At 38.6% G+C, this 24863-nt stretch overlaps 20 non-coding genes across 20 annotated transcripts; all 20 read left to right on the top strand.

The window, feature by feature from the left end:
• Positions 1 to 72: 72 nt before the first annotated feature.
• TRNAC-GCA (transfer RNA cysteine (anticodon GCA)) lies at positions 73 to 144 on the top strand. The gene has a single exon. It is a non-coding gene; the product is annotated as a tRNA-Cys (tRNA).
• A 1008-nt stretch (positions 145 to 1152) lies between these two features.
• TRNAC-GCA (transfer RNA cysteine (anticodon GCA)) lies at positions 1153 to 1224 on the top strand. Its single transcript has one exon. It is a non-coding gene; the product is annotated as a tRNA-Cys (tRNA).
• A 997-nt stretch (positions 1225 to 2221) lies between these two features.
• TRNAC-GCA (transfer RNA cysteine (anticodon GCA)) lies at positions 2222 to 2293 on the top strand. Its single transcript has one exon. It is a non-coding gene; the product is annotated as a tRNA-Cys (tRNA).
• Positions 2294 to 3301: 1008 nt separating this feature from the next.
• On the top strand, positions 3302 to 3373 carry TRNAC-GCA (transfer RNA cysteine (anticodon GCA)). Its single transcript has one exon. It is a non-coding gene; the product is annotated as a tRNA-Cys (tRNA).
• A 997-nt stretch (positions 3374 to 4370) lies between these two features.
• On the top strand, positions 4371 to 4442 carry TRNAC-GCA (transfer RNA cysteine (anticodon GCA)). The gene has a single exon. It is a non-coding gene; the product is annotated as a tRNA-Cys (tRNA).
• A 2077-nt stretch (positions 4443 to 6519) lies between these two features.
• Positions 6520 to 6591, top strand: TRNAC-GCA (transfer RNA cysteine (anticodon GCA)). Its single transcript has one exon. It is a non-coding gene; the product is annotated as a tRNA-Cys (tRNA).
• Positions 6592 to 7588: 997 nt separating this feature from the next.
• Positions 7589 to 7660, top strand: TRNAC-GCA (transfer RNA cysteine (anticodon GCA)). The gene has a single exon. It is a non-coding gene; the product is annotated as a tRNA-Cys (tRNA).
• Positions 7661 to 8668: 1008 nt separating this feature from the next.
• On the top strand, positions 8669 to 8740 carry TRNAC-GCA (transfer RNA cysteine (anticodon GCA)). Its single transcript has one exon. It is a non-coding gene; the product is annotated as a tRNA-Cys (tRNA).
• Positions 8741 to 9731: 991 nt separating this feature from the next.
• On the top strand, positions 9732 to 9803 carry TRNAC-GCA (transfer RNA cysteine (anticodon GCA)). Its single transcript has one exon. It is a non-coding gene; the product is annotated as a tRNA-Cys (tRNA).
• Positions 9804 to 12949: 3146 nt separating this feature from the next.
• On the top strand, positions 12950 to 13021 carry TRNAC-GCA (transfer RNA cysteine (anticodon GCA)). The gene has a single exon. It is a non-coding gene; the product is annotated as a tRNA-Cys (tRNA).
• Positions 13022 to 14029: 1008 nt separating this feature from the next.
• On the top strand, positions 14030 to 14101 carry TRNAC-GCA (transfer RNA cysteine (anticodon GCA)). Its single transcript has one exon. It is a non-coding gene; the product is annotated as a tRNA-Cys (tRNA).
• A 997-nt stretch (positions 14102 to 15098) lies between these two features.
• TRNAC-GCA (transfer RNA cysteine (anticodon GCA)) lies at positions 15099 to 15170 on the top strand. The gene has a single exon. It is a non-coding gene; the product is annotated as a tRNA-Cys (tRNA).
• Positions 15171 to 16178: 1008 nt separating this feature from the next.
• On the top strand, positions 16179 to 16250 carry TRNAC-GCA (transfer RNA cysteine (anticodon GCA)). Its single transcript has one exon. It is a non-coding gene; the product is annotated as a tRNA-Cys (tRNA).
• A 991-nt stretch (positions 16251 to 17241) lies between these two features.
• TRNAC-GCA (transfer RNA cysteine (anticodon GCA)) lies at positions 17242 to 17313 on the top strand. Its single transcript has one exon. It is a non-coding gene; the product is annotated as a tRNA-Cys (tRNA).
• A 2077-nt stretch (positions 17314 to 19390) lies between these two features.
• TRNAC-GCA (transfer RNA cysteine (anticodon GCA)) lies at positions 19391 to 19462 on the top strand. The gene has a single exon. It is a non-coding gene; the product is annotated as a tRNA-Cys (tRNA).
• Positions 19463 to 20470: 1008 nt separating this feature from the next.
• On the top strand, positions 20471 to 20542 carry TRNAC-GCA (transfer RNA cysteine (anticodon GCA)). Its single transcript has one exon. It is a non-coding gene; the product is annotated as a tRNA-Cys (tRNA).
• Positions 20543 to 21539: 997 nt separating this feature from the next.
• On the top strand, positions 21540 to 21611 carry TRNAC-GCA (transfer RNA cysteine (anticodon GCA)). Its single transcript has one exon. It is a non-coding gene; the product is annotated as a tRNA-Cys (tRNA).
• Positions 21612 to 22619: 1008 nt separating this feature from the next.
• Positions 22620 to 22691, top strand: TRNAC-GCA (transfer RNA cysteine (anticodon GCA)). Its single transcript has one exon. It is a non-coding gene; the product is annotated as a tRNA-Cys (tRNA).
• Positions 22692 to 23688: 997 nt separating this feature from the next.
• TRNAC-GCA (transfer RNA cysteine (anticodon GCA)) lies at positions 23689 to 23760 on the top strand. Its single transcript has one exon. It is a non-coding gene; the product is annotated as a tRNA-Cys (tRNA).
• Positions 23761 to 24768: 1008 nt separating this feature from the next.
• TRNAC-GCA (transfer RNA cysteine (anticodon GCA)) lies at positions 24769 to 24840 on the top strand. Its single transcript has one exon. It is a non-coding gene; the product is annotated as a tRNA-Cys (tRNA).
• The last annotated feature ends 23 nt before the right edge of the window (positions 24841 to 24863 follow it).

Genomic DNA, 24863 nt, shown 5'->3' with positions numbered 1-24863 from the left:
CCAACTGAGCATGATGCTCACACTCTTTCATGAGGTACTGATATATTTTCAGTCCGACTCTCACAAACAGGTGGGGATATAGCTCAGTGGTAGAGCATTTGACTGCAGATCAAGAGGTCCCTGGTTCAAATCCAGGTGTCCCCTTGGCCTGTTTTGGTTCTTGTGTTTGTAGCTGGGACTTTTCATAAAACCCCTTTGGATCATCATTGACAGAGTCAGTGTTCGCTTGGATCTTACACTTTAACAGCATTACAATGTCACTGCTCAAAACCTGAAAGTAAATGCATTTTTATACAGGGCTCGGTATTCCGTATGGGAAATGTCTGAAAAAGCATTGATTTATTTTGGAATCTGGCTCTTCCTTTCACAGCACCAAACAAAGGGAATGGACTATGAAAGCAATTGGCAACTTTGTTTTACAGTTTAGTGCTTCCTTCAATCGCACTACAGAAATTGCATAGAAAAGTGGGCAGCAATGCATTCAATCTATTCCTCATTTAACCTGTGTCCTCAGTCTTACATGTATTCCACCTCTTCTCTGTGCATACAAAGTATGTGTTTGTTTGAAGCACTTCATTTTTGTGCAATGCATAATCTATTTACTTTCTACTAAAATACGCTGCCCACGTACAAGATGTACGAACCCTAGTTGCAGGTGCAAGCAGGCTGGTCTGAGAAACCAGGCCATTTGCGAACACAAAATAGCTTTTTCTGATGTATTAAATCGAAGGTACATGAAAGGGGTGTTTGGTTGTACCTTCAAATACCAAATTGTAGTGGTATGCAGAAATGTTTTTTCACCGTAATTTGGCCCAAAACAATCATACTTCACCACCATATCAGTGATTGTGGTAATCAATCCACAAAGATAAGTAGTCTCGTAAAAACCTCTTCCCCTTTGAGAATGTTTCAAAACAAACATTTTAATTACAGATATTGGTCCTATGGACCACTGCCTATTCAAATAAAATAACAATTAAACATATACATTTTGTTTTTTAAATGATCCTGTTTTCCTTTAATTAATAATATTAAGAACTACTTCTCCTTTTCCACAGTTTCAAGCTCGTACTTTGTGGCCCAACTAAGCTTGAGCCTCTCACTCTTTCATGATGTACTGATATATTGTCATTCTGATCTTTGAAAACAATTGGGGATATAGCTCAGTGGTAGAGCATTTGACTGCAGATCAAGAGGTCCCTGGTTCAAATCCGGGTGTCCCCTAAACCTATTTTGGTTTTGGTGTTTGTAGCTGGGATCTTTCATAAAGTCCCTATGGATCACCATTGACAGAGTCAGTGTTCAGTTGGATCTTATACTTTATTAGCATTACAGTGTCACTGCTCAAAACCTGGGAATAAATGCATTTTTACACAGGGCGTGGGAACTTTCTGAAACATCATTGATTTATTTTGGAATCCGGCTCTTCCTTTCACAGCTTCAAGCAAAGAGAATCACTATGAAAACAATTGAAAACTTTGTTATACAGTTTGGTGCTTCCTTGTAGCGCACTAAAGAAATGGCATAGTATACTCGGCAGCGCTGCAGAAAATCTATTTCTCATTTAACCTGTGTCCTCAGTCTTACATATATTCCTCCTCTCCTCTGTGCATACAAAATATGTGTTTGTTTAAAGCACTTCATTCTTGTGCAACGTAGAAACTATTTAATTTCTCCTTAAAACCTCTGCCTACGTGCAAAATGTATGAACCCTCGTTGCAGATGAAAAAAGGCTGGCTCGAAGACTCAGGCCATTTTCGAACACAAAATGGCCTTTTCTGATATATTAAATTGATGGTACTTGAAAGGGACGTTTGGGTGTACCTTCCAAATACCAAATTGCAGTGGTATGTAGAAATGTTTTTCGTCCATCATTTGGCCCAAAACAATCATACTTCACCACCATCTCGGTGATTGTGGTAACCAATCCGCGAAAGGATAAGGCGTCCCATAAAAACCTCTTCCCCTTTGAGAATGTTTCAAAACAAGCATTTTATGTACAGGCATTGGTCCTATGGACCACTGCCTGTTCAAATAAAATAACAATGAAACATATAAATATTTTTTTTAAACGATCCCGTTTTCCTTCAATAAATAATATTAAGAACTACTTCTCCTGTTCCACAGTTTCAAGCTTGTACTTTCCGGCCCAACTGAGCATGATGCTCACACTCTTTCATGAGGTACTGATATATTTTCATTCCGACTCTCACAAACAGGTGGGGATATAGCTCAGTGGTAGAGCATTTGACTGCAGATCAAGAGGTCCCTGGTTCAAATCCAGGTGTCCCCTTGGCCTGTTTTCGTTCTTGTGTTTGTAGCTGGGACTTTTCATAAAACCCCTTTGGATCATCATTGACAGAGTCAGTGTTCGCTTGGATCTTACACTTTAACAGCATTACAATGTCACTGCTCAAAACCTGAGAGTAAATGCATTTTTATACAGGGCTCGGTATTCCGTATGGGAAATGTCTGAAAAAGCATTGATTTATTTTGGAATCTGGCTCTTCCTTTCACAGCACCAAACAAAGGGAATGGACTATGAAAGCAATTGACAACTTTGTTTTACAGTTTGGTGCTTCCTTCGATCGCACTACAGAAATTGCATAGAAAAGTGGGCAGAAATGCAGTCAATCTATTCCTCATTTAACCTGTGTCCTCAGTCTTACATGTATTCCACCTCTTCTCTGTGCATACAAAGTATGAGTTTGTTTGAAGCACTTCATTTTTGTGCAATGCATAATCTATTTACTTTCTACTAAAAAACGCTGCCCACGTACAAGATGTATGAACCCTAGTTGCAGGTGCAAGCAGGCTGGTCTGAGAAACCAGGCCATTTGCGAACACAAAATTGCTTTTTCTGATGTATTAAATCGAAGGTACATGAAATGGGTGTTTGGTTGTACCTTCAAATACCAAATTGTAGTGGTATGTAGAAATGTTTTTTCACCGTAATTTGGCCCAAAACAATCATACTTCACCACCATATCAGTGATTGTGGTAATCATTCCACAAAGATGAGTAGTCTCGTAAAAACCTGTTCCTCTTTGAGAATGTTTCAAAACAAACATTTTAATTACAGATATTGGTCCTATGGACCACTGCCTATTCAAATAAAATAACAATTAAACATATACATTTTGTTTTTTAAATGATCCTGTTTTCCTTTAATTAATAATATTAAGAACTACTTCTCCTTTTCCACAGTTTCAAGCTCGTACTTTGTGGCCCAACTGAGCTTGAGCCTCTCACTCTTTCATGATGTACTGTTATATTGTCATTCTGATCTTTGAAAACAGTTGGGGATATAGCTCAGTGGTAGAGCATTTGACTGCAGATCAAGAGGTCCCTGGTTCAAATCCGGGTGTCCCCTAAATCTATTTTGGTTCTGGTGTTTGTAGCTAGGATCTTTCATAAAGTCCCTTTGGATCACCATTGACAGAGTCAGTGTTCAGTTGGATCTTATACTTTATTAGCATTACAGTGTCACTGCTCAAAACCTGGGAATAAATGCATTTTTACACAGGGCGTGGGAACTTTCTGAAACATCATTGATTTATTTTGGAATCCGGCTCTTCCTTTCACAGCTTCAAGCAAAGAGAATCACTATGAAAACAAATGAAAACTTTGTTAGACAGTTTGGTGCTTCCTTGTAGCGCACTAAAGAAATGGCATAGTATACTCGGCAGCGCTGCAGTCAATCTATTTCTCATTTAACCTGTGTCCTCACTCTTACATATATTCCTCCTCTCCTCTGTGCATACAAAATATGTGTTTGTTTAAAGCACTTCATTCTTGTGCAACGTAGAAACTATTTAATTTCTCCTTAAAACCTCTGCCTACGTGCAAAATGTATGAACCCTCGTTGCAGGTGAAAAAAGGCTGGCTCGAAGACTCAGGCCATTTTCGAACACAAAATGGCCTTTTCTGATATATTAAATTGATGGTACTTGAAAGGGACGTTTGGGTGTACCTTCCAAATACCAAATTGCAGTGGTATGTAGAAATGTTTTTCGTCCATCATTTGGCCCAAAACAATCATACTTCACCACCATCTCGGTGATTGTGGTAACCAATCCGCGAAAGGATAAGGCGTCCCGTAAAAACCTCTTCCCCTTTGAGAATGTTTCAAAACAAGCATTTTATGTACAGGCATTGGTCCTATGGACCACTGCCTGTTCAAATAAAATAACAATGAAACATATAAATATTTTTTTTAAACGATCCCGTTTTCCTTCAATAAATAATATTAAGAACTACTTCTCCTGTTCCACAGTTTCAAGCTTGTACTTTCCGGCCCAACTGAGCATGATGCTCACACTCTTTCATGAGGTACTGATATATTTTCATTCCGACTCTCACAAACAGGTGGGGATATAGCTCAGTGGTAGAGCATTTGACTGCAGATCAAGAGGTCCCTGGTTCAAATCCAGGTGTCCCCTTAGCCTGTTTTGGTTCTTGTGTTTGTAGCTGGGACTTTTCATAAAACCCCTTTGGATCATCATTGACAGAGTCAGTGTTCGCTTGGATCTTACACTTTAACAGCATTACAATGTCACTGCTCAAAACCTGAGAGTAAATGCATTTTTATACAGGGCTCGGTATTCCGTATGGGAAATGTCTGAAAAAGCATTGATTTATTTTGGAATCTGGCTCTTCCTTTCACAGCACCAAACAAAGGGAATGGACTATGAAAGCAATTGACAACTTTGTTTTACAGTTTGGTGCTTCCTTCGATCGCACTACAGAAATTGCATAGAAAAGTGGGCAGAAATGCAGTCCATCTATTCCTCATTTAACCTGTGTCCTCAGTCTTACATGTATTCCACCTCTTCTCTGTGCATACAAAGTATGAGTTTGTTTGAAGCACTTCATTTTTGTGCAATGCATAATCTATTTACTTTCTACTAAAAAACGCTGCCCACGTACAAGATGTATGAACCCTAGTTGCAGGTGCAAGCAGGCTGGTCTGAGAAACCAGGCCATTTGCGAACACAAAATTGCTTTTTCTGATGTATTAAATCGAAGGTACATGAAATGGGTGTTTGGTTGTACCTTCAAATACCAAATTGTAGTGGTATGTAGAAATGTTTTTTCACCGTAATTTGGCCCAAAACAATCATACTTCACCACCATATCAGTGATTGTGGTAATCATTCCACAAAGATGAGTAGTCTCGTAAAAACCTGTTCCTCTTTGAGAATGTTTCAAAACAAACATTTTAATTACAGATATTGGTCCTATGGACCACTGCCTATTCAAATAAAATAACAATTAAACATATACATTCTGTTTTTTAAATGATCCTGTTTTCCTTTAATTAATAATATTAAGAACTACTTCTCCTTTTCCACAGTTTCAAGCTCGTACTTTGTGGCCCAACTGAGCTTGAGCCTCTCACTCTTTCATGATGTACTGTTATATTGTCATTCTGATCTTTGAAAACAGTTGGGGATATAGCTCAGTGGTAGAGCATTTGGCTGCAGATCAAGAGGTCCCTGGTTCAAATCTGGGTGTCCCCTAAATCTATTTTGGTTCTGGTGTTTGTAGCTAGGATCTTTCATAAAGTCCCTTTGGATCACCATTGACAGAGTCAGTGTTCAGTTGGATCTTATACTTTATTAGCATTACAGTGTCACTGCTCAAAACCTGGGAATAAATGCATTTTTACACAGGGCGTGGGAACTTTCTGAAACATCATTAATTTATTTTGGAATCCGGCTCTTCCTTTCACAGCTTCAAACAAAGAGAATGACTATGAAAACAATTGAAAACTTTGTTGTACAGTTTGGTGCTTCCTTGTAGCACACTAAAGAAATGGCATAGTATACTCGGCAGCGCTGCAGAAAATCTATTTCTCATTTAACATGTGTCCTCAGTCTTACATATATTCCTCCTCTCCTCTGTGCATACAAAATATGTGTTTGTTTAAAGCACTTCATTCTTGTGCAACGTAGAAACTATTTAATTTCTCCTTAAAACCTCTGCCTACGTGCAAAATGTATGAACCCTCGTTGCAGATGAAAAAAGGCTGGCTCGAAGACTCAGGCCATTTTCGAACACAAAATGGCCTTTTCTGATATATTAAATTGATGGTACTTGAAAGGGACGTTTGGGTGTACCTTCCAAATACCAAATTGCAGTGGTATGTAGAAATGTTTTTCGTCCATCATTTGGCCCAAAACAATCATACTTCACCACCATCTCGGTGATTGTGGTAACCAATCCGCGAAAGGATAAGGCGTCCCGTAAAAACCTCTTCCCCTTTGAGAATGTTTCAAAACAAGCATTTTATGTACAGGCATTGGTCCTATGGACCACTGCCTGTTCAAATAAAATAACAATGAAACATATAAATATTCTTTTTAAACGATCCCGTTTTCCTTCAAAAAATAATATTAAGAACTACTTCTCCTGTTCCACAGTTTCAAGCTTGTACTTTCCGGCCCAACTGAGCATGATGCTCACACTCTTTCATGAGGTACTGATATATTTTCATTCCGACTCTCACAAACAGGTAGGGATATAGCTCAGTGGTAGAGCATTTGACTGCAGATCAAGAGGTCCCTGGTTCAAATCCGGGTGTCCCCTAAACCTATTTTGGTTCTGGTGTTTGTAGCTAGGATCTTTCATAAAGTCCCTTTGGATCACCATTGACAGAGTCAGTGTTCAGTTGGATCTTATACTTTATTAGCATTACAGTGTCACTGCTCAAAACCTGGGAATAAATGCATTTTTACACAGGGCGTGGGAACTTTCTGAAACATCATTGATTTATTTTGGAATCCGGCTCTTCCTTTCACAGCTTCAAACAAAGAGAATGACTATGAAAACAATTGAAAACTTTGTTGTACAGTTTGGTGCTTCCTTGTAGCGCACTAAAGAAATGGCATAGTATACTCGGCAGCGCTGCAGTCAATCTATTTCTCATTTAACATGTGTCCTCAGTCTTACATATATTCCTCCTCTCCTCTGTGCATACAAAATATGTGTTTGTTTAAAGCACTTGATTCTTGTGCAACGTAGAAACTATTTAATTTCTCCTTAAAACCTCTGCCTACGTGCAAAATGTATGAACCCTCGTTGCAGATGAAAAAAGGCTGGCTCGAAGACTCAGGCCATTTTCGAACACAAAATGGCCTTTTCTGATATATTAAATTGATGGTACTTGAAAGGGACGTTTGGGTGTACCTTCCAAATACCAAATTGCAGTGGTATGTAGAAATGTTTTTCGTCCATCATTTGGCCCAAAACAATCATACTTCACCACCATCTCGGTGATTGTGGTAACCAATCCGCGAAAGGATAAGGCGTCCCGTAAAAACGTCTTCCCCTTTGAGAATGTTTCAAAACAAGCATTTTATGTACTGGCATTGGTCCTATGGACCACTGCCTGTTCAAATAAAATAACAATGAAACATATAAATATTTTTTTTAAACGATCCCGTTTTCCTTCAATAAATAATATTAAGAACTACTTCTCCTGTTCCACAGTTTCAAGCTTGTACTTTCCGGCCCAACTGAGCATGATGCTCACACTCTTTCATGAGGTACTGATATATTTTCATTCCGACTCTCACAAACAGGTGGGGATATAGCTCAGTGGTAGAGCATTTGACTGCAGATCAAGAGGTCCCTGGTTCAAATCCAGGTGTCCCCTTGGCCTGTTTTGGTTCTTGTGTTTGTAGCTGGGACTTTTCATAAAACCCCTTTGGATCATCATTGACAGAGTCAGTGTTCGCTTGGATCTTACACTTTAATAGCATTACAATGTCACTGCTCAAAACCTGAGAGTAAATGCATTTTTATACAGGGCTCGGTATTTCATATGGGAAATGTCTGAAAAAGCATTGATTTATTTTGGAATCTGGCTCTTCCTTTCACAGCACCAAACAAAGGGAATGGACTATGAAAGCAATTGAGAACTTTGTTTTACAGTTTGGTGCTTCCTTCGATCGCACTACAGAAATTGCATAGAAAAGTGGGCAGAAATGCAGTCAATCTATTCCTCATTTAACCTGTGTCCTCAGTCTTACATGTATTCCACCTCTTCTCTGTGCATACAAAGTATGTGTTTGTTTGAAGCACTTCATTTTTGTGCAATGCATAATCTATTTACTTTCTACTAAAAAACGCTGCCCACGTACAAGATGTATGAACCCTAGTTGCAGGTGCAAGCAGGCTGGTCTGAGAAACCAGGCCATTTGCGAACACAAAATTGCTTTTTCTGATGTATTAAATCGAAGGTACATGAAATAGGTGTTTGGTTGTACCTTCAAATACCAAATTGTAGTGGTATGTAGAAATGTTTTTTCACCGTAATTTGGCCCAAAACAATCATACTTCAGTACCATATCAGTGATTGTGGTAATCATTCCACAAAGATAAGTAGTCTCGTAAAAACCTGTTCCTCTTTGAGAATGTTTCAAAACAAACATTTTAATTACAGATATTGGTCGTATGGACCACTGCCTATTCAAATAAAATAACAATTAAACATATACATTTTGTTTTTTAAATGATCCTGTTTTCCTTTAATTAATAATATTAAGAACTACTTCTCCTTTTCCACAGTTTCAAGCTCGTACTTTGTGGCCCAACTGAGCTTGAGCCTCTCACTCTTTCATGATGTACTGATATATTGTCATTCTGATCTTTGAAAACAGTTGGGGATATAGCTCAGTGGTAGAGCATTTGACTGCAGATCAAGAGGTCCCTGGTTCAAATCCGGGTGTCCCCTAAACCTATTTTGGTGTTTGTAACTGGGATCTTTCATAAAGTCCCTATGGATCACCATTGACAGAGTCAGTGTTCAGTTGGATCTTATACTTTATTAGCATTACAGTGTCACTGCTCAAAACCTGGGAATAAATGCATTTTTACACAGGGCGTGGGAACTTTCTGAAACATCATTGATTTATTTTGGAATCCGGCTCTTCCTTTCACAGCTTCAAGCAAAGAGAATCACTATGAAAACAATTGAAAACTTTGTTATACAGTTTGGTGCTTCCTTGTAGAGCACTAAAGAAATGGCATAGTATACTCGGCAGCGCTGCAGTCAATCTATTTCTCATTTAACCTGTGTCCTCAGTCTTACATATATTTCTCCTCTCCTCTGTGCATACAAAATATGTGTTTGTTTAAAGCACTTCATTCTTGTGCAACGTAGAAACTATTTAATTTCTCCTTAAAACCTCTGCCTACGTGCAAAATGTATGAACCCTCGTTGCAGGTGAAAAAAGGCTGGCTCGAAGACTCAGGCCATTTTCGAACACAAAATGGCCTTTTCTGATATATTAAATTGATGGTACTTGAAAGGGACGTTTGGGTGTACCTTCCAAATACCAAATTGCAGTGGTATGTAGAAATGTTTTTCGTCCATCATTTGGCCCAAAACAATCATACTTCACCACCATCTCGGTGATTGTGGTAACCAATCCGCGAAAGGATAAGGCGTCCCGTAAAAACCTCTTCCCCTTTGAGAATGTTTCAAAACAAGCATTTTATGTACAGGCATTGGTCCTATGGACCACTGCCTGTTCAAATAAAATAACAATGAAACATATAAATATTTTTTTTAAACGATCCCGTTTTCCTTCAATAAATAATATTAAGAACTACTTCTCCTGTTCCACAGTTTCAAGCTTGTACTTTCCGGCCCAACTGAGCATGATGCTCACACTCTTTCATGAGGTACTGATATATTTTCATTCCGACTCTCACAAACAGGTGGGGATATAGCTCAGTGGTAGAGCATTTGACTGCAGATCAAGAGGTCCCTGGTTCAAATCCAGGTGTCCCCTTAGCCTGTTTTGGTTCTTGTGTTTGTAGCTGGGACTTTTCATAAAACCCCTTTGGATCATCATTGACAGAGTCAGTGTTCGCTTGGATCTTACACTTTAACAGCATTACAATGTCACTGCTCAAAACCTGAGAGTAAATGCATTTTTATACAGGGCTCGGTATTCCGTATGGGAAATGTCTGAAAAAGCATTGATTTATTTTGGAATCTGGCTCTTCCTTTCACAGCACCAAACAAAGGGAATGGACTATGAAAGCAATTGACAACTTTGTTTTACAGTTTGGTGCTTCCTTCGATCGCACTACAGAAATTGCATAGAAAAGTGGGCAGAAATGCAGTCCATCTATTCCTCATTTAACCTGTGTCCTCAGTCTTACATGTATTCCACCTCTTCTCTGTGCATACAAAGTATGAGTTTGTTTGAAGCACTTCATTTTTGTGCATTGCATAATCTATTTACTTTCTACTAAAAAACGCTGCCCACGTACAAGATGTATGAACCCTAGTTGCAGGTGCAAGCAGGCTGGTCTGAGAAACCAGGCCATTTGCGAACACAAAATTGCTTTTTCTGATGTATTAAATCGAAGGTACATGAAATGGGTGTTTGGTTGTACCTTCAAATACCAAATTGTAGTGGTATGTAGAAATGTTTTTTCACCGTAATTTGGCCCAAAACAATCATACTTCACCACCATATCAGTGATTGTGGTAATCATTCCACAAAGATGAGTAGTCTCGTAAAAACCTGTTCCTCTTTGAGAATGTTTCAAAACAAACATTTTAATTACAGATATTGGTCCTATGGACCACTGCCTATTCAAATAAAATAACAATTAAACATATACATTCTGTTTTTTAAATGATCCTGTTTTCCTTTAATTAATAATATTAAGAACTACTTCTCCTTTTCCACAGTTTCAAGCTCGTACTTTGTGGCCCAACTGAGCTTGAGCCTCTCACTCTTTCATGATGTACTGTTATATTGTCATTCTGATCTTTGAAAACAGTTGGGGATATAGCTCAGTGGTAGAGCATTTGGCTGCAGATCAAGAGGTCCCTGGTTCAAATCTGGGTGTCCCCTAAATCTATATTGGTTCTGGTGTTTGTAGCTAGGATCTTTCATAAAGTCCCTTTGGATCACCATTGACAGAGTCAGTGTTCAGTTGGATCTTATACTTTATTAGCATTACAGTGTCACTGCTCAAAACCTGGGAATAAATGCATTTTTACACAGGGCGTGGGAACTTTCTGAAACATCATTGATTTATTTTGGAATCCGGCTCTTCCTTTCACAGCTTCAAACAAAGAGAATGACTATGAAAACAATTGAAAACTTTGTTGTACAGTTTGGTGCTTCCTTGTAGCACACTAAAGAAATGGCATAGTATACTCGGCAGCGCTGCAGTCAATCTATTTCTCATTTAACATGTGTCCTCAGTCTTACATATATTCCTCCTCTCCTCTGTGCATACAAAATATGTGTTTGTTTAAAGCACTTCATTCTTGTGCAACGTAGAAACTATTTAATTTCTCCTTAAAACCTCTGCCTACGTGCAAAATGTATGAACCCTCGTTGCAGATGAAAAAAGGCTGGCTCGAAGACTCAGGCCATTTTCGAACACAAAATGGCCTTTTCTGATATATTAAATTGATGGTACTTGAAAGGGACGTTTGGGTGTACCTTCCAAATACCAAATTGCAGTGGTATGTAGAAATGTTTTTCGTCCATCATTTGGCCCAAAACAATCATACTTCACCACCATCTCGGTGATTGTGGTAACCAATCCGCGAAAGGATAAGGCGTCCCGTAAAAACCTCTTCCCCTTTGAGAATGTTTCAAAACAAGCATTTTATGTACAGGCATTGGTCCTATGGACCACTGCCTGTTCAAATAAAATAACAATGAAACATATAAATATTTTTTTTAAACGATCCCGTTTTCCTTCAATAAATAATATTAAGAACTACTTCTCCTGTTCCACAGTTTCAAGCTTGTACTTTCCGGCCCAACTGAGCATGATGCTCACACTCTTTCATGAGGTACTGATATATTTTCATTCCGACTCTCACAAACAGGTAGGGATATAGCTCAGTGGTAGAGCGTTTGACTGCAGATCAAGAGGTCCCTGGTTCAAATCTGGGTGTCCCCTAAACCTATTTTGGTTCTGGTGTTTGTAGCTAGGATCTTTCATAAAGTCCCTTTGGATCACCATTGACAGAGTCAGTGTTCAGTTGGATCTTATACTTTATTAGCATTACAGTGTCACTGCTCAAAACCTGGGAATAAATGCATTTTTACACAGGGCGTGGGAACTTTCTGAAACATCATTGATTTATTTTGGAATCCGGCTCTTCCTTTCACAGCTTCAAACAAAGAGAATGACTATGAAAACAATTGAAAACTTTGTTGTACAGTTTGGTGCTTCCTTGTAGCGCACTAAAGAAATGGCATAGTATACTCGGCAGCGCTGCAGTCAATCTATTTCTCATTTAACATGTGTCCTCAGTCTTACATATATTCCTCCTCTCCTCTGTGCATACAAAATATGTGTTTGTTTAAAGCACTTCATTCTTGTGCAACGTAGAAACTATTTAATTTCTCCTTAAAACCTCTGCCTACGTGCAAAATGTATGAACCCTCGTTGCAGATGAAAAAAGGCTGGCTCGAAGACTCAGGCCATTTTCGAACACAAAATGGCCTTTTCTGATATATTAAATTGATGGTACTTGAAAGGGACGTTTGGGTGTACCTTCCAAATACCAAATTGCAGTGGTATGTACAAATGTTTTTCGTCCATCATTTGGCCCAAAATAATCATACTTCACCACCATCTCGGTGATTGTGGTAACCAATCCGCGAAAGGATAAGGTGTCCCGTAAAAACGTCTTCCCCTTTGAGAATGTTTCAAAACAAGCATTTTATGTACTGGCATTGGTCCTATGGACCACTGCCTGTTCAAATAAAATAACAATGAAACATATAAATATTTTTTTTAAACGATCCCGTTTTCCTTCAATAAATAATATTAAGAACTACTTCTCCTGTTCCACAGTTTCAAGCTTGTACTTTACGGCCCAACTGAGCATGATGCTCACACTCTTTCATGAGGTACTGATATATTTTCATTCCGACTTTCACAAACAGGTGGGGATATAGCTCAGTGGTAGAGCATTTGACTGCAGATCAAGAGGTCCCTGGTTCAAATCCAGGTGTCCCCTTGGCCTGTTTTGGTTCTTGTGTTTGTAGCTGGGACTTTTCATAAAACCCCTTTGGATCATCATTGACAGAGTCAGTGTTCGCTTGGATCTTACACTTTAATAGCATTACAATGTCACTGCTCAAAACCTGAGAGTAAATGCATTTTTATACAGGGCTCGGTATTTCATATGGGAAATGTCTGAAAAAGCATTGATTTATTTTGGAATCTGGCTCTTCCTTTCACAGCACCAAACAAAGGGAATGGACTATGAAAGCAATTGAGAACTTTGTTTTACAGTTTGGTGCTTCCTTCGATCGCACTACAGAAATTGCATAGAAAAGTGGGCAGAAATGCAGTCAATCTATTCCTCATTTAACCTGTGTCCTCAGTCTTACATGTATTCCACCTCTTCTCTGTGCATACAAAGTATGTGTTTGTTTGAAGCACTTCATTTTTGTGCAATGCATAATCTATTTACTTTCTACTAAAAAACGCTGCCCACGTACAAGATGTATGAACCCTAGTTGCAGGTGCAAGCAGGCTGGTCTGAGAAACCAGGCCATTTGCGAACACAAAATTGCTTTTTCTGATGTATTAAATCGAAGGTACATGAAATAGGTGTTTGGTTGTACCTTCAAATACCAAATTGTAGTGGTATGTAGAAATGTTTTTTCACCGTAATTTGGCCCAAAACAATCATACTTCAGTACCATATCAGTGATTGTGGTAATCATTCCACAAAGATAAGTAGTCTCGTAAAAACCTGTTCCTCTTTGAGAATGTTTCAAAACAAACATTTTAATTACAGATATTGGTCCTATGGACCACTGCCTATTCAAATAAAATAACAATTAAACATATACATTTTGTTTTTTAAATGATCCTGTTTTCCTTTAATTAATAATATTAAGAACTACTTCTCCTTTTCCACAGTTTCAAGCTCGTACTTTGTGGCCCAACTGAGCATGAGCCTCTCCCTCTTTCATGATGTACTGATATATTGTCATTCTGATCTTTGAAAACAGTTGGGGATATAGCTCAGTGGTAGAGCATTTGACTGCAGATCAAGAGGTCCCCGGTTCAAATCCGGGTGTCCCCTAAACCTATTTTGGTTCTGGTGTTTGTAGCTGGGATCTTTCATAAAGTCCCTTTGGATCACCATTGACAGAGTCAGTGTTCAGTTGGATCTTATACTTTATTAGCATTACAGTGTCACTGCTCAAAACCTGGGAATAAATGCATTTTTACACAGGGCGTGGGAACTTTCTGAAACATCATTGATTTATTTTGGAATCCGGCTCTTCCTTTCACAGCTTCAAGCAAAGAGAATGACTATGAAAACAATTGAAAACTTTGTTATACAGTTTGGTGCTTCCTTGTAGCGCACTAAAGAAATGGCATAGTATACTCGGCAGCGCTGCAGTCAATCTATTTCTCATTTAACCTGTGTCCTCAGTCTTACATATATTCCTCCTCTCCTCTGTGCATACAAAATATGTGTTTGTTTAAAGCACTTCATTCTTGTGCAACGTAGAAACTATTTAATTTCTCCTTAAAACCTCTGCCTACGTGCAAAATGTATGAACCCTCGTTGCAGATGAAAAAAGGCTGGCTCGAAGACTCAGGCCATTTTCGAACACAAAATGGCCTTTTCTGATATATTAAATTGATGGTACTTGAAAGGGACGTTTGGGTGTACCTTCCAAATACCAAATTGCAGTGGTATGTAGAAATGTTTTTCGTCCATCATTTGGCCCAAAACAATCATACTTCACCACCATCTCGGTGATTGTGGTAACCAATCCGCGAAAGGATAAGGCGTCCCGTAAAAACCTCTTCCCCTTTGAGAATGTTTCAAAACAAGCATTTTATGTACAGGCATTGGTCCTATGGACCACTGCCTGTTCAAATAAAATAACAATGAAACATATAAATATTTTTTTTAAACGATCCCGTTTTCCTTCAATAAATAATATTAAGAACTACTTCTCCTGTTCCACAGTTTCAAGCTTGTACTTTCCGGCCCAACTGAGCATGATGCTCACACTCTTTCATGAGGTACTGATATATTTTCATTCCGACTCTCACAAACAGGTGGGGATATAGCTCAGTGGTAGAGCATTTGACTGCAGATCAAGAGGTCCCTGGTTCAAATCCAGGTGTCCCCTTGGCCTGTTTTGGTTCTTGTGTTTGTGGCTGGGACTTTTCATAAAACCCCTTTGGATCATCATTGACAGAGTCAGTGTTCGCTTGGATCTTACACTTTAACAGCATTACAATGTCACTGCTCAAAACCTGAGAGTAAATGCATTTTTATACAGGGCTCGGTATTCCGTATGGGAAATGTCTGAAAAAGCATTGATTTATTTTGGAATCTGGCTCTTCCTTTCACAGCACCAAACAAAGGGAATGGACTATGAAAGCAATTGGCAACTTTGTTTTACAGTTTAGTGCTTCCTTCAATCGCACTACAGAAATTGCATAGAAAAGTGGGCAGCAATGCAGTCAATCTATTCCTCATTTAACCTGTGTCCTCAGTCTTACATGTATTCCACCTCTTCTCTGTGCATACAAAGTATGTGTTTGTTTGAAGCACTTCATTTTTGTGCAATGCATAATCTATTTACTTTCTACTAAAATACGCTGCCCACGTACAAGATGTACGAACCCTAGTTGCAGGTGCAAGCAGGCTGGTCTGAGAAACCAGGCCATTTGCGAACACAAAATAGCTTTTTCTGATGTATTAAATCGAAGGTACATGAAAGGGGTGTTTGGTTGTACCTTCAAATACCAAATTGAAGTGGTATGCAGAAATGTTTTTTCACCGTAATTTGGCCCAAAACAATCATACTTCACCACCATATCAGTGATTGTGGTAATCAATCCACAAAGATAAGTAGTCTCGTAAAAACCTCTTCCCCTTTGAGAATGTTTCAAAACAAACATTTTAATTACAGATATTGGTCGTATGGACCACTGCCTATTCAAATAAAATAACAATTAAACATATACATTTTGTTTTTTAAATGATCCTGTTTTCCTTTAATTAATAATATTAAGAACTACTTCTCCTTTTCCACAGTTTCAAGCTCGTACTTTGTGGCCCAACTGAGCTTGAGCCTCTCACTCTTTCATGATGTACTGATATATTGTCATTCTGATCTTTGAAAACAGTTGGGGATATAGCTCAGTGGTAGAGCATTTGACTGCAGATCAAGAGGTCCCTGGTTCAAATCCGGGTGTCCCCTAAACCTATTTTGGTGTTTGTAACTGGGATCTTTCATAAAGTCCCTATGGATCACCATTGACAGAGTCAGTGTTCAGTTGGATCTTATACTTTATTAGCATTACAGTGTCACTGCTCAAAACCTGGGAATAAATGCATTTTTACACAGGGCGTGGGAACTTTCTGAAACATCATTGATTTATTTTGGAATCCGGCTCTTCCTTTCACAGCTTCAAGCAAAGAGAATCACTATGAAAACAATTGAAAACTTTGTTATACAGTTTGGTGCTTCCTTGTAGAGCACTAAAGAAATGGCATAGTATACTCGGCAGCGCTGCAGTCAATCTATTTCTCATTTAACCTGTGTCCTCAGTCTTACATATATTCCTCCTCTCCTCTGTGCATACAAAATATGTGTTTGTTTAAAGCACTTCATTCTTGTGCAACGTAGAAACTATTTAATTTCTCCTTAAAACCTCTGCCTACGTGCAAAATGTATGAACCCTCGTTGCAGATGAAAAAAGGCTGGCTCGAAGACTCAGGCCATTTTCGAACACAAAATGGCCTTTTCTGATATATTAAATTGATGGTACTTGAAAGGGACGTTTGGGTGTACCTTCCAAATACCAAATTGCAGTGGTATGTAGAAATGTTTTTCGTCCATCATTTGGCCCAAAACAATCATACTTCACCACCATCTCGGTGATTGTGGTAACCAATCCGCGAAAGGATAAGGCGTCCCGTAAAAACGTCTTCCCCTTTGAGAATGTTTCAAAACAAGCATTTTATGTACAGGCATTGGTCCTATGGACCACTGCCTGTTCAAATAAAATAACAATGAAACATATAAATATTTTTTTTAAACGATCCCGTTTTCCTTCAATAAATAATATTAAGAACTACTTCTCCTGTTCCACAGTTTCAAGCTTGTACTTTCCGGCCCAACTGAGCATGATGCTCACACTCTTTCATGAGGTACTGATATATTTTCATTCCGACTCTCACAAACAGGTGGGGATATAGCTCAGTGGTAGAGCATTTGACTGCAGATCAAGAGGTCCCTGGTTCAAATCCAGGTGTCCCCTTGGCCTGTTTTGGTTCTTGTGTTTGTAGCTGTGACTTTTCATAAAACCCCTTTGGATCATCATTGACAGAGTCAGTGTTCGCTTGGATCTTACACTTTAATAGCATTACAATGTCACTGCTCAAAACCTGAGAGTAAATGCATTTTTATACAGGGCTCGGTATTTCATATGGGAAATGTCTGAAAAAGCATTGATTTATTTTGGAATCTGGCTCTTCCTTTCACAGCACCAAACAAAGGGAATGGACTATGAAAGCAATTGAGAACTTTGTTTTACAGTTTGGTGCTTCCTTCGATCGCACTACAGAAATTGCATAGAAAAGTGGGCAGAAATGCAGTCAATCTATTCCTCATTTAACCTGTGTCCTCAGTCTTACATGTATTCCACCTCTTCTCTGTGCATACAAAGTATGTGTTTGTTTGAAGCACTTCATTTTTGTGCAATGCATAATCTATTTACTTTCTACTAAAAAACGCTGCCCACGTACAAGATGTATGAACCCTAGTTGCAGGTGCAAGCAGGCTGGTCTGAGAAACCAGGCCATTTGCGAACACAAAATTGCTTTTTCTGATGTATTAAATCGAAGGTACATGAAATGGGTGTTTGGTTGTACCTTCAAATACCAAATTGTAGTGGTATGTAGAAATGTTTTTTCACCGTAATTTGGCCCAAAACAATCATACTTCAGTACCATATCAGTGATTGTGGTAATCATTCCACAAAGATAAGTAGTCTCGTAAAAACCTGTTCCTCTTTGAGAATGTTTCAAAACAAACATTTTAATTACAGATATTGGTCCTATGGACCACTGCCTATTCAAATAAAATAACAATTAAACATATACATTTTGTTTTTTAAATGATCCTGTTTTCCTTTAATTAATAATATTAAGAACTACTTCTCCTTTTCCACAGTTTCAAGCTCGTACTTTGTGGCCCAACTGAGCTTGAGCCTCTCACTCTTTCATGATGTACTGATATATTGTCATTCTGATCTTTGAAAACAGTTGGGGATATAGCTCATTGGTAGAGCATTTGACTGCAGATCAAGAGGTCCCCGGTTCAAATCCGGGTGTCCCCTAAACCTATTTTGGTTCTGGTGTTTGTAGCTGGGATCTTTCATAAAGTCCCTTTGGATCACCATTGACAGAGTCAGTGTTCAGTTGGATCTTATACTTTATTAGCATTACAGTGTCACTGCTCAAAACCTGGGAATAAATGCATTTTTACACAGGGCGTGGGAACTTTCTGAAACATCATTGATTTATTTTGGAATCCGGCTCTTCCTTTCACAGCTTCAAGCAAAGAGAATGACTATGAAAACAATTGAAAACTTTGTTATACAGTTTGGTGCTTCCTTGTAGCGCACTAAAGAAATGGCATAGTATACTCGGCAGCGCTGCAGTCAATCTATTTCTCATTTAACCTGTGTCCTCAGTCTTACATATATTCCTCCTCTCCTCTGTGCATACAAAATATGTGTTTGTTTAAAGCACTTCATTCTTGTGCAACGTAGAAACTATTTAATTTCTCCTTAAAACCTCTGCCTACGTGCAAAATGTATGAACCCTCGTTGCAGATGAAAAAAGGCTGGCTCGAAGACTCAGGCCATTTTCGAACACAAAATGGCCTTTTCTGATATATTAAATTGATGGTACTTGAAAGGGACGTTTGGGTGTACCTTCCAAATACCAAATTGCAGTGGTATGTAGAAATGTTTTTCGTCCATCATTTGGCCCAAAACAATCATACTTCACCACCATCTCGGTGATTGTGGTAACCAATCCGCGAAAGGATAAGGCGTCCCGTAAAAACCTCTTCCCCTTTGAGAATGTTTCAAAACAAGCATTTTATGTACAGGCATTGGTCCTATGGACCACTGCCTGTTCAAATAAAATAACAATGAAACATATAAATATTTTTTTTTAACGATCCCGTTTTCCTTCAATAAATAATATTAAGAACTACTTCTCCTGTTCCACAGTTTCAAGTTTGTACTTTCCGGCCCAACTGAGCATGATGCTCACACTCTTTCATGAGGTACTGATATATTTTCATTCCGACTCTCACAAACAGGTGGGGATATAGCTCAGTGGTAGAGCATTTGACTGCAGATCAAGAGGTCCCTGGTTCAAATCCAGGTGTCCCCTTGGCCTGTTTTGGTTCTTGTGTTTGTAGCTGGGACTTTTCATAAAACCCCTTTGGATCATCATTGACAGAGTCAGTGTTCGCTTGGATCTTACACTTTAACAGCATTACAATGTCACTGCTCAAAACCTGAGAGTAAATGCATTTTTATACAGGGCTCGGTATTCCGTATGGGAAATGTCTGAAAAAGCATTGATTTATTTTGGAATCTGGCTCTTCCTTTCACAGCACCAAACAAAGGGAATGGACTATGAAAGCAATTGGCAACTTTGTTTTACAGTTTAGTGCTTCCTTCAATCGCACTACAGAAATTGCATAGAAAAGTGGGCAGCAATGCATTCAATCTATTCCTCATTTAACCTGTGTCCTCAGTCTTACATGTATTCCACCTCTTCTCTGTGCATACAAAGTATGTGTTTGTTTGAAGCACTTCATTTTTGTGCAATGCATAATCTATTTACTTTCTACTATAATACGCTGCCCACGTACAAGATGTACAAACCCTAGTTGCAGGTGCAAGCAGGCTGGTCTGAGAAACTAGGCCATTTGGGAACACAAAATAGCTTTTTCTGATGTATTAAATCGAAGGTACATGAAAGGGGTGTTTGGTTGTACCTTCAAATACCAAATTGTAGTGGTATGCAGAAATGTTTTTTCACCGTAATTTGGCCCAAAACAATCATACTTCACCACCATATCAGTGATTGTGGTAATCAATCCACAAAGATAAGTAGTCTCGTAAAAACCTCTTCCCCTTTGAGAATGTTTCAAAACAAACATTTTAATTACAGATATTGGTCCTATGGACCACTGCCTATTCAAATAAAATAACAATTAAACATATACATTTTGTTTTTTAAATGATCCTGTTTTCCTTTAATTAATAATATTAAGAACTACTTCTCCTTTTCCACAGTTTCAAGCTCGTACTTTGTGGCCCAACTAAGCTTGAGCCTCTCACTCTTTCATGATGTACTGATATATTGTCATTCTGATCTTTGAAAACAATTGGGGATATAGCTCAGTGGTAGAGCATTTGACTGCAGATCAAGAGGTCCCTGGTTCAAATCCGGGTGTCCCCTAAACCTATTTTGGTTTTGGTGTTTGTAGCTGGGATCTTTCATAAAGTCCCTATGGATCACCATTGACAGAGTCAGTGTTCAGTTGGATCTTATACTTTATTAGCATTACAGTGTCACTGCTCAAAACCTGGGAATAAATGCATTTTTACACAGGGCGTGGGAACTTTCTGAAACATCATTGATTTATTTTGGAATCCGGCTCTTCCTTTCACAGCTTCAAGCAAAGAGAATCACTATGAAAACAATTGAAAACTTTGTTATACAGTTTGGTGCTTCCTTGTAGCGCACTAAAGAAATGGCATAGTATACTCGGCAGCGCTGCAGTCAATCTATTTCTCATTTAACCTGTGTCCTCAGTCTTACATATATTCCTCCTCTCCTCTGTGCATACAAAATATGTGTTTGTTTAAAGCACTTCATTCTTGTGCAACGTAGAAACTATTTAATTTCTCCTTAAAACCTCTGCCTACGTGCAAAATGTATGAACCCTCGTTGCAGATGAAAAAAGGCTGGCTCGAAGACTCAGGCCATTTTCGAACACAAAATGGCCTTTTCTGATATATTAAATTGATGGTACTTGAAAGGGACGTTTGGGTGTACCTTCCAAATACCAAATTGCAGTGGTATGTAGAAATGTTTTTCGTCCATCATTTGGCCCAAAACAATCATACTTCACCACCATCTCGGTGATTGTGGTAACCAATCCGCGAAAGGATAAGGCGTCCCGTAAAAACCTCTTCCCCTTTGAGAATGTTTCAAAACAAGCATTTTATGTACAGGCATTGGTCCTATGGACCACTGCCTGTTCAAATAAAATAACAATGAAACATATAAATATTTTTTTTAAACGATCCCGTTTTCCTTCAATAAATAATATTAAGAACTACTTCTCCTGTACCACAGTTTCAAGCTTGTACTTTCCGGCCCAACTGAGCATGATGCTCACACTCTTTCATGAGGTACTGATATATTTTCATTCCGACTCTCACAAACAGGTGGGGATATAGCTCAGTGGTAGAGCATTTGACTGCAGATCAAGAGGTCCTTGGTTCAAATCCAGGTGTCCCCTTGGCCTGTTTTGGTTCTTGTGTTTGTAGCTGGGACTTTTCATAAAACCCCTTTGGATCATCATTGACAGAGTCAGTGTTCGCTTGGATCTTACACTTTAATAGCATTACAATGTCACTGCTCAAAACCTGAGAGTAAATGCATTTTTATACAGGGCTCGGTATTCCGTATGGGAAATGTCTGAAAAAGCATTGATTTATTTTGGAATCTGGCTCTTCCTTTCACAGCACCAAACAAAGGGAATGGACTATGAAAGCAATTGGCAACTTTGTTTTACAGTTTAGTGCTTCCTTCAATCGCACTACAGAAATTGCATAGAAAAGTGGGCAGCAATGCAGTCAATCTATTCCTCATTTAACCTGTGTCCTCAGTCTTACATGTATTCCACCTCTTCTCTGTGCATACAAAGTATGTGTTTGTTTGAAGCACTCCATTTTTGTGCAATGCATAATCTATTTACTTTCTACTAAAATACGCTGCCCACGTACAAGATGTACGAATCCTAGTTGCAGGTGCAAGCAGGCTGGTCTGAGAAACCAGGCCATTTGCGAACACAAAATAGCTTTTTCTGATGTATTAAATCGAAGGTACATGAAAGGGGTGTTTGGTTGTACCTTCAAATACCAAATTGTAGTGGTATGCAGAAATGTTTTTTCACCGTAATTTGGCCCAAAACAATCATACTTCACCACCATATCAGTGATTGTGGTAATCAATCCACAAAGATAAGTAGTCTCGTAAAAACCTCTTCCCCTTTGAGAATGTTTCAAAACAAACATTTTAATTAGAGATATTGGTCCTATGGACCACTGCCTATTCAAATAAAATAACAATTAAACATATACATTTTGTTTTTTAAATGATCCTGTTTTCCTTTAATTAATAATGTTAAGAACTACTTCTCCTTTTCCACAGTTTCAAGCTCGTACTTTGTGGCCCAACTGAGCTGGAGCCTCTCACTCTTTCATGATGTACTGATATATTGTCATTCTGATCTTTGAAAACAGTTGGGGATATAGCTCAGTGGTAGAGCATTTGACTGCAGATCAAGAGGTCCCTGGTTCAAATCCGGGTGTCCCCTAAACCTATTTTGGTTTTGGTGTTTGTAGCTGGGATCTTTCATAAAGTCCCTATGGATCACCATTGACAGAGTCAGTGTTCAGTTGGATCTTATACTTTATTAGCATTACAGTGTCACTGCTCAAAACCTGGGAATAAATGCATTTTTACACAGGGCGTGGGAACTTTCTGAAACATCATTGATTTATTTTGGAATCCGGCTCTTCCTTACACAGCTTCAAGCAAAGAGAATGACTATGAAAACAATTGAAAACTTTGTTATACAGTTTGGTGCTTCCTTGTAGCGCACTAAAGAAATGGCATAGTATACTCGGCAGCGCTGCAGTCAATCTATTTCTCATTTAACCTGTGTCCTCAGTCTTACATATATTCCTCCTCTCCTCTGTGCATACAAAATATGTGTTTGTTTAAAGCACTTCATTCTTGTGCAACGTAGAAACTATTTAATTTCTCCTTAAAACCTCTGCCTACGTGCAAAATGTATGAACCCTCGTTGCAGATGAAAAAAGGCTGGCTCGAAGACTCAGGCCATTTTCGAACACAAAATGGCCTTTTCTGATATATTAAATTGATGGTACTTGAAAGGGACGTTTGGGTGTACCTTCCAAATACCAAATTGCAGTGGTATGTAGAAATGTTTTTCGTCCATCATTTGGCCCAAAACAATCATACTTCACCACCATCTCGGTGATTGTGGTAACCAATCCGCGAAAGGATAAGGCGTCCCGTAAAAACCTCTTCCCCTTTGAGAATGTTTCAAAACAAGCATTTTATGTACAGGCATTGGTCCTATGGACCACTGCCTGTTCAAATAAAATAACAATGAAACATATAAATATTTTTTTTAAACGATCCCGTTTTCCTTCAATAAATAATATTAAGAACTACTTCTCCTGTTCCACAGTTTCAAGCTTGTACTTTCCGGCCCAACTGAGCATGATGCTCACACTCTTTCATGAGGTACTGATATATTTTCATTCCGACTCTCACAAACAGGTGGGGATATAGCTCAGTGGTAGAGCATTTGACTGCAGATCAAGAGGTCCCTGGTTCAAATCCAGGTGTCCCCTTGGCCTGTTTTGGTTCTTGTGTTTGTAGCTGGGACTTTTCATAAAACCCCTTTGGATCATCATTGACAGAGTCAGTGTTCGCTTGGATCTTACACTTTAACAGCATTACAATGTCACTGCTCAAAACCTGAGAGTAAATGCATTTTTATACATGGCTCGGTATTCCGTATGGGAAATGTCTGAAAAAGCATTGATTTATTTTGGAATCTGGCTCTTCCTTTCACAGCACCAAACAAAGGGAATGGACTATGAAAGCAATTGACAACTTTGTTTTACAGTTTGGTGCTTCCTTCGATCGCACTACAGAAATTGCATAGAAAAGTGGGCAGAAATGCAGTCAATCTATTCCTCATTTAACCTGTGTCCTCAGTCTTACATGTATTCCACCTCTTCTCTGTGCATACAAAGTATGAGTTTGTTTGAAGCACTTCATTTTTGTGCAATGCATAATCTATTTACTTTCTACTAAAAAACGCTGCCCACGTACAAGATGTATGAACCCTAGTTGCAGGTGCAAGCAGGCTGGTCTGAGAAACCAGGCCATTTGCGAACACAAAATTGCTTTTTCTGATGTATTAAATCGAAGGTACATGAAATGGGTGTTTGGTTGTACCTTCAAATACCAAATTGTAGTGGTATGTAGAAATGTTTTTTCACCGTAATTTGGCCCAAAACAATCATACTTCACCACCATATCAGTGATTGTGGTAATCATTCCACAAAGATGAGTAGTCTCGTAAAAACCTGTTCCTCTTTGAGAATGTTTCAAAACAAACATTTTAATTACAGATATTGGTCCTATGGACCACTGCCTATTCAAATAAAATAACAATTAAACATATACATTTTGTTTTTTAAATGATCCTGTTTTCCTTTAATTAATAATATTAAGAACTACTTCTCCTTTTCCACAGTTTCAAGCTCGTACTTTGTGGCCCAACTGAGCTTGAGCCTCTCACTCTTTCATGATGTACTGTTATATTGTCATTCTGATCTTGGAAAACAGTTGGGGATATAGCTCAGTGGTAGAGCATTTGACTGCAGATCAAGAGGTCCCTGGTTCAAATCCGGGTGTCCCCTAAATCTATTTTGGTTCTGGTGTT

The sequence above is a fragment of the Triturus cristatus genome, chromosome 4_1 (assembly GCF_964204655.1).
Source record: "Triturus cristatus chromosome 4_1, aTriCri1.1, whole genome shotgun sequence".
Classification (NCBI taxonomy): domain Eukaryota; kingdom Metazoa; phylum Chordata; class Amphibia; order Caudata; family Salamandridae; genus Triturus; species Triturus cristatus.
The sequence above is the reverse complement of the archived record's forward strand: the minus strand, read 5'-3'. Positions and strand labels throughout refer to the sequence as shown.